Genomic DNA, 13,084 nt, shown 5'->3' with positions numbered 1-13,084 from the left:
AGTCTTTATACTTTAGATTTCAAATTTCTTATTCTAATCACAATGAATATATATACATATATATTTACATATATATAAATTTTGGTGAATTTAAGAGCTATTAAATATTAGTGATGACATTAAATAAGTCTAAAGGACATTTTAAAATGTAACTAAGTATCACTAAAAAAAAAAGGAAGAAATGACCAAATGTCATTTTGAATGTTTATTATTACTTTGATATTTTCTAAAAAGAAAGTATTTTATTATACATTTTTATTTCCTATGCTCTGTCTTTTGTTCATTTGTTTCATGTGTTAGCCTAAAGATTTTTAAGTATAGAATAACATACTATGTATTATTATACTAGATTATCTATTTGGTATATACCACATGCCTTCGTAAATATTTTTTGCTTGTCAATCTCATTGAATAAATAGCTAAGAGTGGAAGTTTTAACTTAAGTACAGAGTGGGAACAAAAATCTGACAATTTCACAGATATTCCAGTTCAGCTTTTTATTCAAGCACAAATCCATTGTTTGTACTACATGGTTATTTCCAATTAGTAAAATAGTTAAGTTACCTTATGATATCGCTGTGTGGTTAGAAAAACCAAGTCAAGTTTTTCAAAATTTATTTCTAAGGTTTCCATACATAATGACATAATAATTTCACTGCATTTTAAGTTATGTTTTCTATATTTATTGCATGTTTACATATTTTATCCACTGAATTTAGTATGCTAAAAGTAATTTAACACTAAATTTATATGTTGACCATAATTTAATACCATATTTTACACAGATTTTGAAAAATTATATGACTGAATAATAATTTCAGTAAGCAAGTACATGCATACACATACATTGCATGAAGACATATTTAGAGTCCACATTTTCACTGTTTTCATGATCAACATAATACTGTTTAAAATTTCATAGTTGTAAAATATTATACTATGACAGTGAGAGTAGTGTTTATTTCAAATATTCATGATATTTAAGGGTGTTTAGTTTTAAAGCTACAGAACCAATTGAGCTATTTTTATATTTCATTAGACTCTAATCTTGCAAACCAAAAAAACTCAACTTAAATTATTAAATAGATGTCTTTCAGAATTTATCCAGAGCCTTTGATGATTATGGAGTATCACTATGAACATAAAAGAAAAATGGTGGTTGAAAGATTCATTATAGCAAACAATGATACACCAGGTATGCAAGTTAACAAAATAAACTGTTTTATTTCTTTTATATGTTGCATAAAGAAAGAGAAGGAAAAGATCAACTTCAAAATTCCCTATATTGAAAGTTATAAAGTCCATGGAATTTGAAATTTGCTGTATGACTTTAACCTAACATAATCTAAAAAATGTAATTCTATAAAAATTGTCAGTATTTAAGAATTAAAATAAAACTCCAGATTATACATTTTTTGAAATCCAATGATCTCTGTATTCGAATAAAAGATGTGCCTTACTATAAAACAAGTGCTGATACTGTATATTTAAATTATTAATAATATTTAACATTATCTGAAATTTCTCCTAGCCACTCCTCAGTGAATGAGTTCCTTCTGAATCTAGATTGCATGCATACATTTGTGTAACTTTTTTTAGAAGACCCATAATTTTAAAAACTCAGAAAATGGTAGACATGAAATAGCAAGTATCAAATATTTTCTACTTGAAGATATTCCTCAGAACCTTGGGTGACAGTTCTTAATTGTAAGAAGCATTATTTAGCAACAATCCCTAAAAATGCAAAAATTTTGTTTTAATATTTTAAGGAAATTTTTTTAAGAAACAACAATAAGAAAATAAATACATGAGTTAGAAGATTGTGGAATAATGCCAAATTTTCCATTTCTGTTTGTGAATATAACCAAAAACATTGGGAGAACAAGAAATAAATGTACAAATTCCACTTTGGGAAACTAGAAAAAACAAAAACCATATGCAAGGTAATTTTTTAAAATATATTATTTATTTATTTGACAGACAGAGATCACAGGTAGGCAGAGAGGCAGGCAGAGAGAAAGGAAGGGATGCAGGCTCCCTGCTGAGCACAGAGCCTGATGTGGGGCTCTGAGCCTCGGATCTCAGAGGACCCTGGGATCATGACCTGAACCGAAGGCAGATACTTTTTTTTTTTTAAAGATTTTATTTATTTATTTGACACAGAGAGAGAGAACACAAGCAAGGGGAGCAGCAGGCAGAGGGAGAGGGAGAGGCAAGCTCCCTGCTGAGCAGAGAGCCCGACGTGGGGCTCGATCCCAGGACCCTGAGATCATGACCTGAGCTGAAGGCAGAGGCTTAACCCACTGAGCCACCCAAGTGCCCCCTGAAGGCAGAGACTTTAACCCACTGAGCCACCCACGTACCCTGCAAGGTAATTAAAAAAAAAAAAAAAAAATCCAGAATGCAGTGAAAACCAGAGAGATGTCAAAAGTATGAGACCAAAAGAAAATTTTACAGCTTTAAATCATTAAAAGAACCAGAAAAGTACATGTCAAAGCTAAATGGTATATACACAGATGCAAAATCCAAATCCTTATTCCTAACAGCAAGAATGGAATGTCAAGGTTAACAGCCGGTACTTCCCCAGATCTAGATAGAATCACACATATATCAAGCCACATTTGCATGAATTAACCTTTCTCAGGGGCTATGGGACACAAAAGAAATTTCCCATTGTGAAAAATTCACATCTTCTTTCTTCATTGGGTAGTGAAATATTATAGTTAAAGAAATTCACATTTAAAAAAATCCCTGAGTTTTGGAGAATAGTTATATAGTTTTGAACACTATTGTGTGTGTTCAATTACAAAATAAACTTACTCTAAATCACTCTTCCAGAACACAAACTTATTCACTTTCTTCTAAGAAGACAATTAAAGAGAAAAAAGAACAGTATGTATGCAAAAATAAAGAAAAAAAAAATGGAGGATTAACAGAAAGTGCAAATGCTAAAGCACTAGCCTTACTGTTCCCCAAATTTTGCTACTGACTCAATGAAAACAATTAGTACTTTAAAATATTTTAAAATTTATAGAGTTACATTTTTTTATTTTTATTTTTTAAATTATTTTATTTAAAATTTATTTAAAGTTTTTATTTAAAAATTAAATGAAAATATGTAAGATTCAAGATAAAGGAAGACAGGGTGGTACAAGTCTTAGCAGAGGGCAGAAAGGATTTGGAAGGAATAATTAAAATATATAAAAATAAAGAAAAAATTGGTATATAAAGAAAAACATGTACTGATGAAAGCACAGTAAGAGAAATCTAAAAATACAGAGAAAAGGAAGAATAATAAAGAACAAAATAGAGAGGCACCTGCGTGGCTCAGTGGGTTAAAGTCTCTGCCTTGAGCTCAGGTCATGTTCCCAGAGTCCTGGGATCCAGCTCTGCATCAGGCCTTCTGCTCAGCGGGGAGCCTGTTTCCCCCTCTCTTTCTCTCTGCCTGCCTCTCTGTCTACTTGTGATCTCTATCTGTCAAATAAATAAATAAAATCTTAAAAAAAATAAAAAAAATAAAAAGCTCTGTAGAGGAACAAACGTATGTATATGAAAAGTTCATCCAATATCCCTACCAAGGTATTTCCCAAAGAATAAAAACTTCAAAATGAAAACAACAAATATATACATGTTATAACACCAGTATTTTTCAAATTTAAATTCAGTTTTAGAAATACTTGAAAGGGCAAAGTATTTTTCAGTAAAAAAAAACCCAAATTAAATGATATACATAAAGAAATTTCCTACTAGTTATTGGACTTCAATATAAGGAATCCATTTGCAGTAAGGCAATTACAGTGTCATTTATTAATAAAATGTTTATATTTCTCCTGTTGTCTAGGGCAGTGCCAGTCTAGTCCTGTTGTCCCAGGTCTCAACCTTTTCACTTTTAAATGTGTTTTATTATTATAATTACTATTATTGCTATTAAAGGTTGACTTAAAACAAATCAGAGTGAGTTAGATAGAGCTCCATTTTTCTTCCAGTTTCTGTCTTAGTGTTCCAGATGGTACATGAATGCAAGTGCGAAGCTCTTAAAGTTCTCAACTTTGAGAGGTGACTGAAACAGGAATACCAACAGGTATAACCTCTCTGACCCTTTCAGCTACACCATAACTGCCATCTCCCCCAGAACAGCATGCACAGATCTTACTGGTAAGACAAAGCGCCTCCTGCAGAGGCTGGAGACAGCAAACTTCCTCCAGTCTATAGAAAGTATTTCCACTCTTCTTTCTTATCTGGCCATTTGGTGTAATGGTCAATTGTGTATTTGTGTGTGTGTGTGCATGTGTGTGTTCAGGGGTATTTTATTATTCACTCACTCTTATTTTGCAATTAGCCATTTTTATCACTGAGCAGATAAAGAGAAACATGTATCTTTATTCAAAAACTAAGACCTGAATTTCCACTGCTCAATAAAGTTTTTGGTGAACATGTAACTTAAAACACATTTGCCTGCATTTAGCTATATTACTACTATTTACCGCTGAGTACCATAGTGCTATCACCAACCACATGAAAATCAGAGGACATGGCTGAGTTAAAGCAGCATCAGATCTAGTTCAAAGGCAGTAGTTATTTTGAGAGGACTGTGCCAGAGGATGGTGATGAAATGGGGAAGCTTTCTATTGTAATTCACACCTCAGAAGTAGGTAAGTATTTTAGTCCCAACTATGATACAACTAAAAATAAAAATAGTGCTTGGGCAAAATAAATATACTATTGCTTAGAGAAAGAATTCAGGGGTGACTGGGCGTGGGGTCTGTTTAAGATCCTCTATCTCCCTTTGCCTCCCCTCTAAAAATAATAACAATAATAATAAAAAGAAAAAGAGTTCAAATATGTTTTAAATATAGGAGTAAATGTAGTGAAATCAATAATCACTGCTTCTTTTGGAATCCGTCAATGTTTTACTGGTTTTAAGCCTGTATGAACACTCTGAAGCATGTCAGCTGAAATGTATTTTCTCATAGTTCTAGAGGCTTGAAGTCCAAGATCAGGGTGCTAACAGATCGGTTTCTGGTGTGGCCTCTCTATCTTAAGATGAGAGCCTCTTACTGTATCCTCACATGGTCTTTCCTGTCTTCCCAAGTCGGAAGACAAAGAAATGTTGGGTGCCTCTTCCTGTTTTTTTTCAAAGACACAAGTTCTATAGGATTAGTATCTTACTCTTATGACCTCATTCAACTTTAGTAGCCTCCTTAAAGGCCTGTTCTCCAAATCCAGTCACATCAGTGGTTAGAGCTTTAATATCCAAGTTTGAAGGGGACATGATTTATTATATCACATTAGTACAATAATTTTTTTAAAGATTTTATTTATTTATTTGACAGAGAGATCACAAGTAGGCAGAGAGACAGGCGGAGGAGGGGGAGAAGCAGGCTCCCTGCTGTGCAGAGAGCTGGATGTGGGGCTCAATCCTAGGACCCTGAGATCATGACCTGAGCCCAAGGCAGAGGCTTAGCCCACTGGGCCACCCAGGTGCACCATTAAAAGAACATTTTTTAAAAAGAACATGACCCTTGTATGTTATCCTTTCAAGAAAAAATAAACATGGTGGCAAAGATGGCTGAGATTCTTATTGGTTATGCCTATGATATGGAGACATTAGCAAAGCACAATTTGGTTGCTGTATGGTCAGAGAAGCTGTTTAAAATGCCTATAGGGTAAGCTGTGTGAAAGGGAAAATAAGTAAGTTATTATAAGGAGTAAGTGAGCCATTGTAAAGAATTTCAGTTATTTATATCAAAGAATGGTTATTAATTTGTGTTGTATTAATATTATTTGTTAACAGAGTGCATTTTATAATGCCAATGGAGAATTTTTGCTTTATAGATTGTTCTGGTTTGAGAAGAAAATTTTTTTTTATATGTAAAAACAGACATGACCCATGTATATACATATTGGTGTATATGAAAATTATGTTTTTGATACAAGAATTATCAAAGGAAATTTTGTACTGGAAATTTAATATCTTCAGTCTTCTTACTTAGAAAACATCTAAATAAATAAATAGATACATAAATAAATAAAATCTATTATTACATCACAGAGTTTATGTTCAGATTTTACCACTTAATGAATAATTTTTAACATGTTTCCCATTCAAGCACATCTGAGAATTATACAAATCCCCCTTCTGTAAGTATGTCTGAGACAGTATGACTGGCAGCATAAAAATAGAAGAGAAAATGTTATCTAACTTTCTCTCAGATGAGAGGAAAGTCAGAGTTTGAAAGCATGATTATAATATGATTCCCATTCTGGTTAAGGATAATCAGACATATCCTTTGTGTTTGCCTCATTTTGATAAAATTTTTAAATTATTTTGTTTTCATTAATTACTCACATACAAATAACAATGTTTTATAAGCTGTAGTGAAAAACCTCTTTTCTTTTTCTGGTTAATTTCCTCCAATTTCTTGTGCTTGCTTGATTTTCTTGAGAACTACAGACTCTTTCCAATACAGGTCATACATTACCATTGCCGCTTTCAGTGAAAATTAGGTAGGATTTATCCTTCTGCTCTAAGTCACGATACAAGTGATTCAACTTGAACACGTTCAGCTCTTTACCTGCAGCTTATGTTAATACTTTAGCTGCTCTTTGTTCATTTTCTGCCTCTGCAACTCAACCACTATTATTTGTTACTTAAGCTTTTGATGCCAGGAAGGTAGTCATAGCCCTGAAGTATGAGCTTGTTGCAAAAAATAAGGTTTGTTAAAAATGCTGTGAACTTAGCACGAACTGACAAAAAGTATGAAGCTTTCAAAGCAAAAGCTGTTTTGTTTTTGGTTTTGTTTTTGAAGTGTTGCATATCCAAAGGATTGGCTTCTCTAGGGATGACTGGTGATCAAAGTGAGTTAATCTATACAGATAGAGTGAAATAGTTGAGTATTTGATTAAAAGAAATGATTACTATTGTACTTCTGCAAGGAAAAGGAACTTCATGATGCCTGAAGTAGGTCTTGTTAAGAGAAATAAAGTGGACTCTGAGATTTACATACTGCATTAGTACCAACACTGCTACTTAACCATTTCTCTACTGAAATGCAAACTCAAGCATTATCAAAGAAATCCATGTCCTTAGAATAAAACACTATATTTATCTCATTGCATTTAAATGTAAGTTAAACTCATAAGGAACTTGCTGTTCTGGAATTCATGAGCAAATGATGCCAGATAATTAATGAAATTATTGTTTGGCCAATAGTTACTTAGCCCTTGTAAGTGTCATGAAGCCTAGGGATCTTTCAGGAGATCTAACATGAACCTGGGCTATCAGTACTTTGAACAATTGTAGGTTCATTTGAAAAAGTACACAATGTTAGAGAAACTCTACCCATCCTGGTAAATTCAAATTCAAATCAAAATAGAACACTAGATTAATTTTGCTTTTGGCTCCCTTTCACCCCACAGGGCACTTGCCTCAAGGCACTCAGTAGGTCTGTCCTCCCCTGGAACATAATGTGGATTTTGGTGATTTGTTCAGTTCATCCCTGTAAGGGGATAACTGATCATTTTCTATGTCATTTATTCATGGTGTGTTACCAAGGAAATATAGATTTGGAGACTTCAAATCCAGAGGAACAAGTTTAGGGGGTAAAATTGCAAGACTTATTGTGGAGTCATTACACCTGGGTGCAAATCCTTCACTAGATACTCACATATTCCACCTATTTGTGAGCTCAGAGCTATTTCATTGCTTTTAAGAATGCTATTCTGTAATATTAGTATTGATATGAATACAAAAAAAGTTTACATTTATTGAGTAATTATCACTTGCTATATTATTTGTTCCGGTCATTTGACTTCTATTAATTCATAGCTCCTCAAAATAAGCCTACGATATGAGCATTGTTGTCATTCTCCTTTGACATCTGAATAAATCTTAAGGAATAGAGACATGAAGTTATATGTCAAGATTACAAAACTAGGAAATGTCAGATTCAGGATTCTAACAGTTCATGGTGCTGGTAATTTAACCTGAGCACCTATAGTTCTTTTAAATCCAGGTGTTGCATAAACAATGGATTTTGAAACACACACACACACACACACACACACACACACATTAAATTAAATTAAAAATAAAATAAAAATCACACAAAATATAAAAATAAAAAATAAATCCAGCTTACAGTGATATTTTAGATACTCTGCTTCCCAAGCCTCTAATTTTAACTGCTATATGGCCTTCAAATACACATATAATATGTATTTATGATGTATGTATTCATGAAGTTCATTTATTTATATATTTGTTTACCTCATTTTTTACTAAGGTATAATTGACATAAAATTGTAAGACATTTAAGGTATACAATGTGATGATTTGATTTACAGTATGAAAGGATTCTCCCCATTGAGTTAATACATCTGTCACCTCACATACTTATGTATATGTGTGTCCATATACCTCTCTCTATATATTTTGGAGAGAGCATTTAAATTCTACTTTTAGCAAATTTCAATTCTACAACATGGTGTTACCAACTATAGTCATTATGTTATACATTAGATCCTCAGACCTTATTCATCTCACAACTAAAAGTTTGTTTCCTTTCACCAGTCTTTCCCTATTTCCCCTACTTTCTTGTCCCTGGAAATAATTTTCTACTTTTTTTTGTTTGTTTGTTTTAGATTTTACATGTAGATGATATCATGCAATATTTGTCTTTCTCTGGATTGCTTCACTTAGAATGATGCCCTCCGGGTTCAGGTTCACCCACATGTTGGTGGAAATGGCAGGATTTCTTTTTTTTTTTTTTCTTTTTTTTTTTTAATGTTTTAAAATATTGGCATGAATAAAATGTGTTAAAAGAATGACATGAATAAAATTTTTAAAATATATTTTCTAAACAGCATTATAAGTTTTCTAGTTTCTGTGGAATTACATACAGAAAACCTTTAGAATATACAGCTATATTTATCTCATTACATTTAATGTAAGTTAAACTAATAAAGAACTTGCTGTTCTGGCTAATAACAAGTAGAGTCATTGCTGGTATAGTATTAACAAAGAAACCCAATAAATCCATGTACTTTTTTGTTGTATCTACATTCTTGAAATTAAACAGATAAGTAAATGACAGGGAAGTTTAGTTTCTTCCTTTATCAATACCAAAGTAAAGTGGAATTTAAAGTAGCTTTGACACTTGAAACAGAACTGAGTGGTGGGTAAGCAATTTTATACCATTATAAGAACAAACAAGAAGCCATTTCAAATGAAGGCATAGATAAACCACTGTTTACCTTAGTAAAATTTTTATTTTAGTAAATTTACTTAACAGTATTTTCCTTTAATACAAAATCAGTATGAAAAAATCTGTGTTAAAATCATCTAAATTCTATGATAATGGAATGAAACATTTTTACTTTTTTTAATGCATCATCAAAAAAGTTTTATTCATCAGAAATAACAAAAAAGGAATTGATAAATAGCATAGGAGTAGTATAATAGAAGTTTCGGGTTTTAATAATTCTTGAAACAATTTAGATATCTGTTTTATTTTTTATTTTTTTATACTAATTCTTTATTATTGTTGGCCAAATTTGGATGAAAGTCCAAGAATAAATGATGACTTGTTATACTTTTTTAATAAATTGAATTTGACCTTTGATGGGTCTCTTACAGATGTTAATAATAAAGTACAATCTTTTTTCCCCTATCATATTAGCTATATTTTATAAAGCATTAACTATTCTATCATAGTCTACAATATTCTATGTAATATTAACTATTATTTTATTTACCACTTAATAACCAATTATTTTTTCCTTCTAATGTTAATATTCTATATAATGTTAACTACACTTTTATTTACTGGTTTTCTGGACTTAAGATACTGCAGCAGGAGGTTCATTGCATTCTTAAATTTTCTTCATTTTTCTTTGATCAGAATATAGGAGTGGTATCTGTTTTATGAGGATAATATTAATTCAGCTAAAGAGTTGCTCATTATAGAACAAATGATTACAGGTTGTTTATTCTTGTCATTTATTGGGGTCATGTATACCACATAATGTTGAAATGGATTGATGGACATAGTTTACTAGTGACATTGTTGAACTGGTCAAGTTCAAGTTTTATGTCTAAATAGTTTAAATATAGCATCATTTAATAAATATATTTTTAATTATAAATTATTATAAAAGACAAATACTTTAAAATGCAAAATATGGAATGGAAAATAAAATGTCTCTAGTGTTATCTTCACTACAACCATAATGTTGTGCTGTGTTCTCTCCATTGGTACACATTGTTTTATATTACTGATGTATTACAGTAGGTACTCTTGCTTATGGATTTGTAGTATTAACAACTTGAAATGCTTTGACTGGTACCAACTAACTAATCTCCATAGTTATCTCTTGAGAACAATTACTAGGTTGTGTTTACCTCAGTTATACGTATCTATGGATCTCATCCCATATCCTCATTATATTTCTGAAATTTCTAAAAATTCTGCTTATTGTAACATACTTTTTCTTATTTACACAACAATGTTGGATTTAATATTCTCTTTAAATACTTTAAAGTAGAAGGGTGTGGCTTATCACACTTGCTTCAATACAAATCCAAAGGTTTTTTTTAAACACAGCTATCAATACATGGAAAATAAATATACAAGTAAAATCACTTAGATCTACAAATAATCTTTCCAATATGTAGTTTTCTAATAAACTTTGTACAAATTCATTTAGCCAACAATCATTGAGTACTTACTATGAACTAGACTCTAATGATTAAGTAGTGGAGTAAAAGCACTTTCTCTGCTTAAATAGCCATACATATAGAAAGGTAAGCTAAATGAAAAACAAAAGGATAACCAGAATAATTTTAAATAGCAGGATGTGCTTGAAGTCAAGCATGCAGGATTACACGTAGGTAGGTAGGTAACTGCTGGTAAGAGACCTCTACATATTAAGAGAAGGATTTTCAGAGTGAGTTAGGCCTAATGGGTCATCAGTGAATGGAATCAACACTATGAAACATAGTGGGGTGAGGATGTTGGGCTTAAGGAATATCAAGAAGAAATGCACTAAGAAAGGCACTGTGTTGGTTGTTTTAGGAACAGTATTAAGGAGAATCTACGGGAAGTGAGATGGGATTAGCATATATTAAATTGGAATAAGAAGAACTTGAAAACCTCATAGAGGCCATTTTTATTTTGGTAGAGATTTTGACTAAGTATAGTGGAAAGCAATTGGAATCTAAATCAAGAGGAAAGTGGTACGATTTTTTCCCCCAAAGGACTATTCTAGATGTGGGAGGGAGGGTGGACTGTAGAAGGGGTGGTGGGTATGGGAGGTTGTGAACGGAACAAGTCAGCTGGGTCTGCCATTAGTATTCTGGGGAAATTTGGATACCCTGGGAGGTTTCTGGGAAACTGGGTGCTTGGACTCCTGAGGCTCATGCCTGGGTACTACAACTGTGGATGGCCCAGAACCTGCCTCATTTTGGCCCTAGCTGCATATTTTGCTCTGTTCCTTGGGGCTGGATGGTGGAGGAAGAGTCTTCAGAGTCTACTGGTTCAATTTTCTACCCTATTTTTAGCAACCCAGTTCTTTTCAAAGCCCTAGAGGTAATCATAGTAGCAAGGAAAACTGTGCTCCATAAAGTCATTTTGGGATGGAATACAGAGAAAATCATCTGAAATCTGAGAATGAATACTGGTTTATGCGGGGAAGGTGTATTTAGAGCATAGAAAGAAAACCACATTTAGAGAGTATCTGTTCAGCCATTAGCTGACCATTAGCCTCAGCTGAGACTTTAGTGGCTGCACATGAAAAAGAATAGACTTAACATAATTAGGTCAGAAAAGTTATTAAGCAAATAAACACCTAATAGCAACAACAATAACAACAACAACAACAACAAACAATTAAGGGTGGGAATAATCTGATATGCATGATTTACCACTTTATTTAAAATGTACAGTGGGGGCACCTGGGTAGCTGAGTCAGTTACACTGCCAACTCTTGGTTTCAGCTGAGGTCAGGCTCAGGGTCCTGAGGTGGAGGCCCCCTGTGGGCTCTCCACTCAGTGGAGAGTCTGCTTGAAGATTCTCTCCTTCTGGCCCCACCCCCTACCATTGCTTGTGCGTGAGTATGCTCGCTCTCTCTCACAAATAAATCATTTTTTAAAACCGTGCGTTTTCAACCACAAGAAATGAGAATGCAAAAAAATGAGAATGTATGGCTTACACACAGGAAAAAAGTAGTAAATAGATGCAAGAGAGATATATTTTTGAAAGCCAAGAAAAGAAGTAGAGAAAAGAGGTAAGCTCTACCCTCACTGTTTACCATGAATAGTACCTCTATTTAATACCGTATGAATATGAAATAATTTACTCTCTGTTCTTTACTGTTGAACAATTTTATTTTAAGGTTTCACCATTTTGTATACTACTATGAAGAATATTATAAATACAGACTATTTTTAAAAATATCTCTTTGGAAAAAAATATCTCTTTGGGATTAACAGCTCAAATAAAAATTATTTCATCCTGAGTTATTTTTTTTTCATCCTGAGTTTTAATTTTTTTCATGAGTTTTAATTTTTAATGTTCTGTACACTTGCAAATTAAGAGCTTTAGAAATATATTCTCCCAAAACTGTGCTTAAGACTGATCAATCATCTTTCTTAATTTTATAAGCATTTATTTTTCAATATTTCCAAAATATTAACCTGTCACTCTTTTTATCTTGAATACAGATAAACATACTTGCCTGACTGTATTTCTTCTTTAAAATTGTTCATCCATGCCCTTTGCCTTCATTACATTATCTGTGGGAATTTGAAAGACTTCTTTTGATATTAACAAATTGACTTGGCAGGAAATTTTTCATAATTTCAATATTCAAAATTGATGTCTTTATAGGTTGAACAGGATTATTGATAAATGTTTGTGTGAGATCTAGTGAAAGAAAGTTCTTGATAAGAGGTACTTATGATTTTTATCATTTTCTGGAGATTTTACTGTCATCTTTTGTGTGCTAAACTTAAAATTTAGTTCTTAAAAACACTATAGAAAACTAAGTAATATTAGGACAGATTTTTTTTTTTTAAGCTAGATAG

The sequence above is a fragment of the Martes martes genome (assembly GCF_963455335.1).
Source record: "Martes martes genome assembly, chromosome: 1".
Taxonomy (NCBI): domain Eukaryota; kingdom Metazoa; phylum Chordata; class Mammalia; order Carnivora; family Mustelidae; genus Martes; species Martes martes.
Note: the sequence above shows the minus strand (reverse complement) of the source record.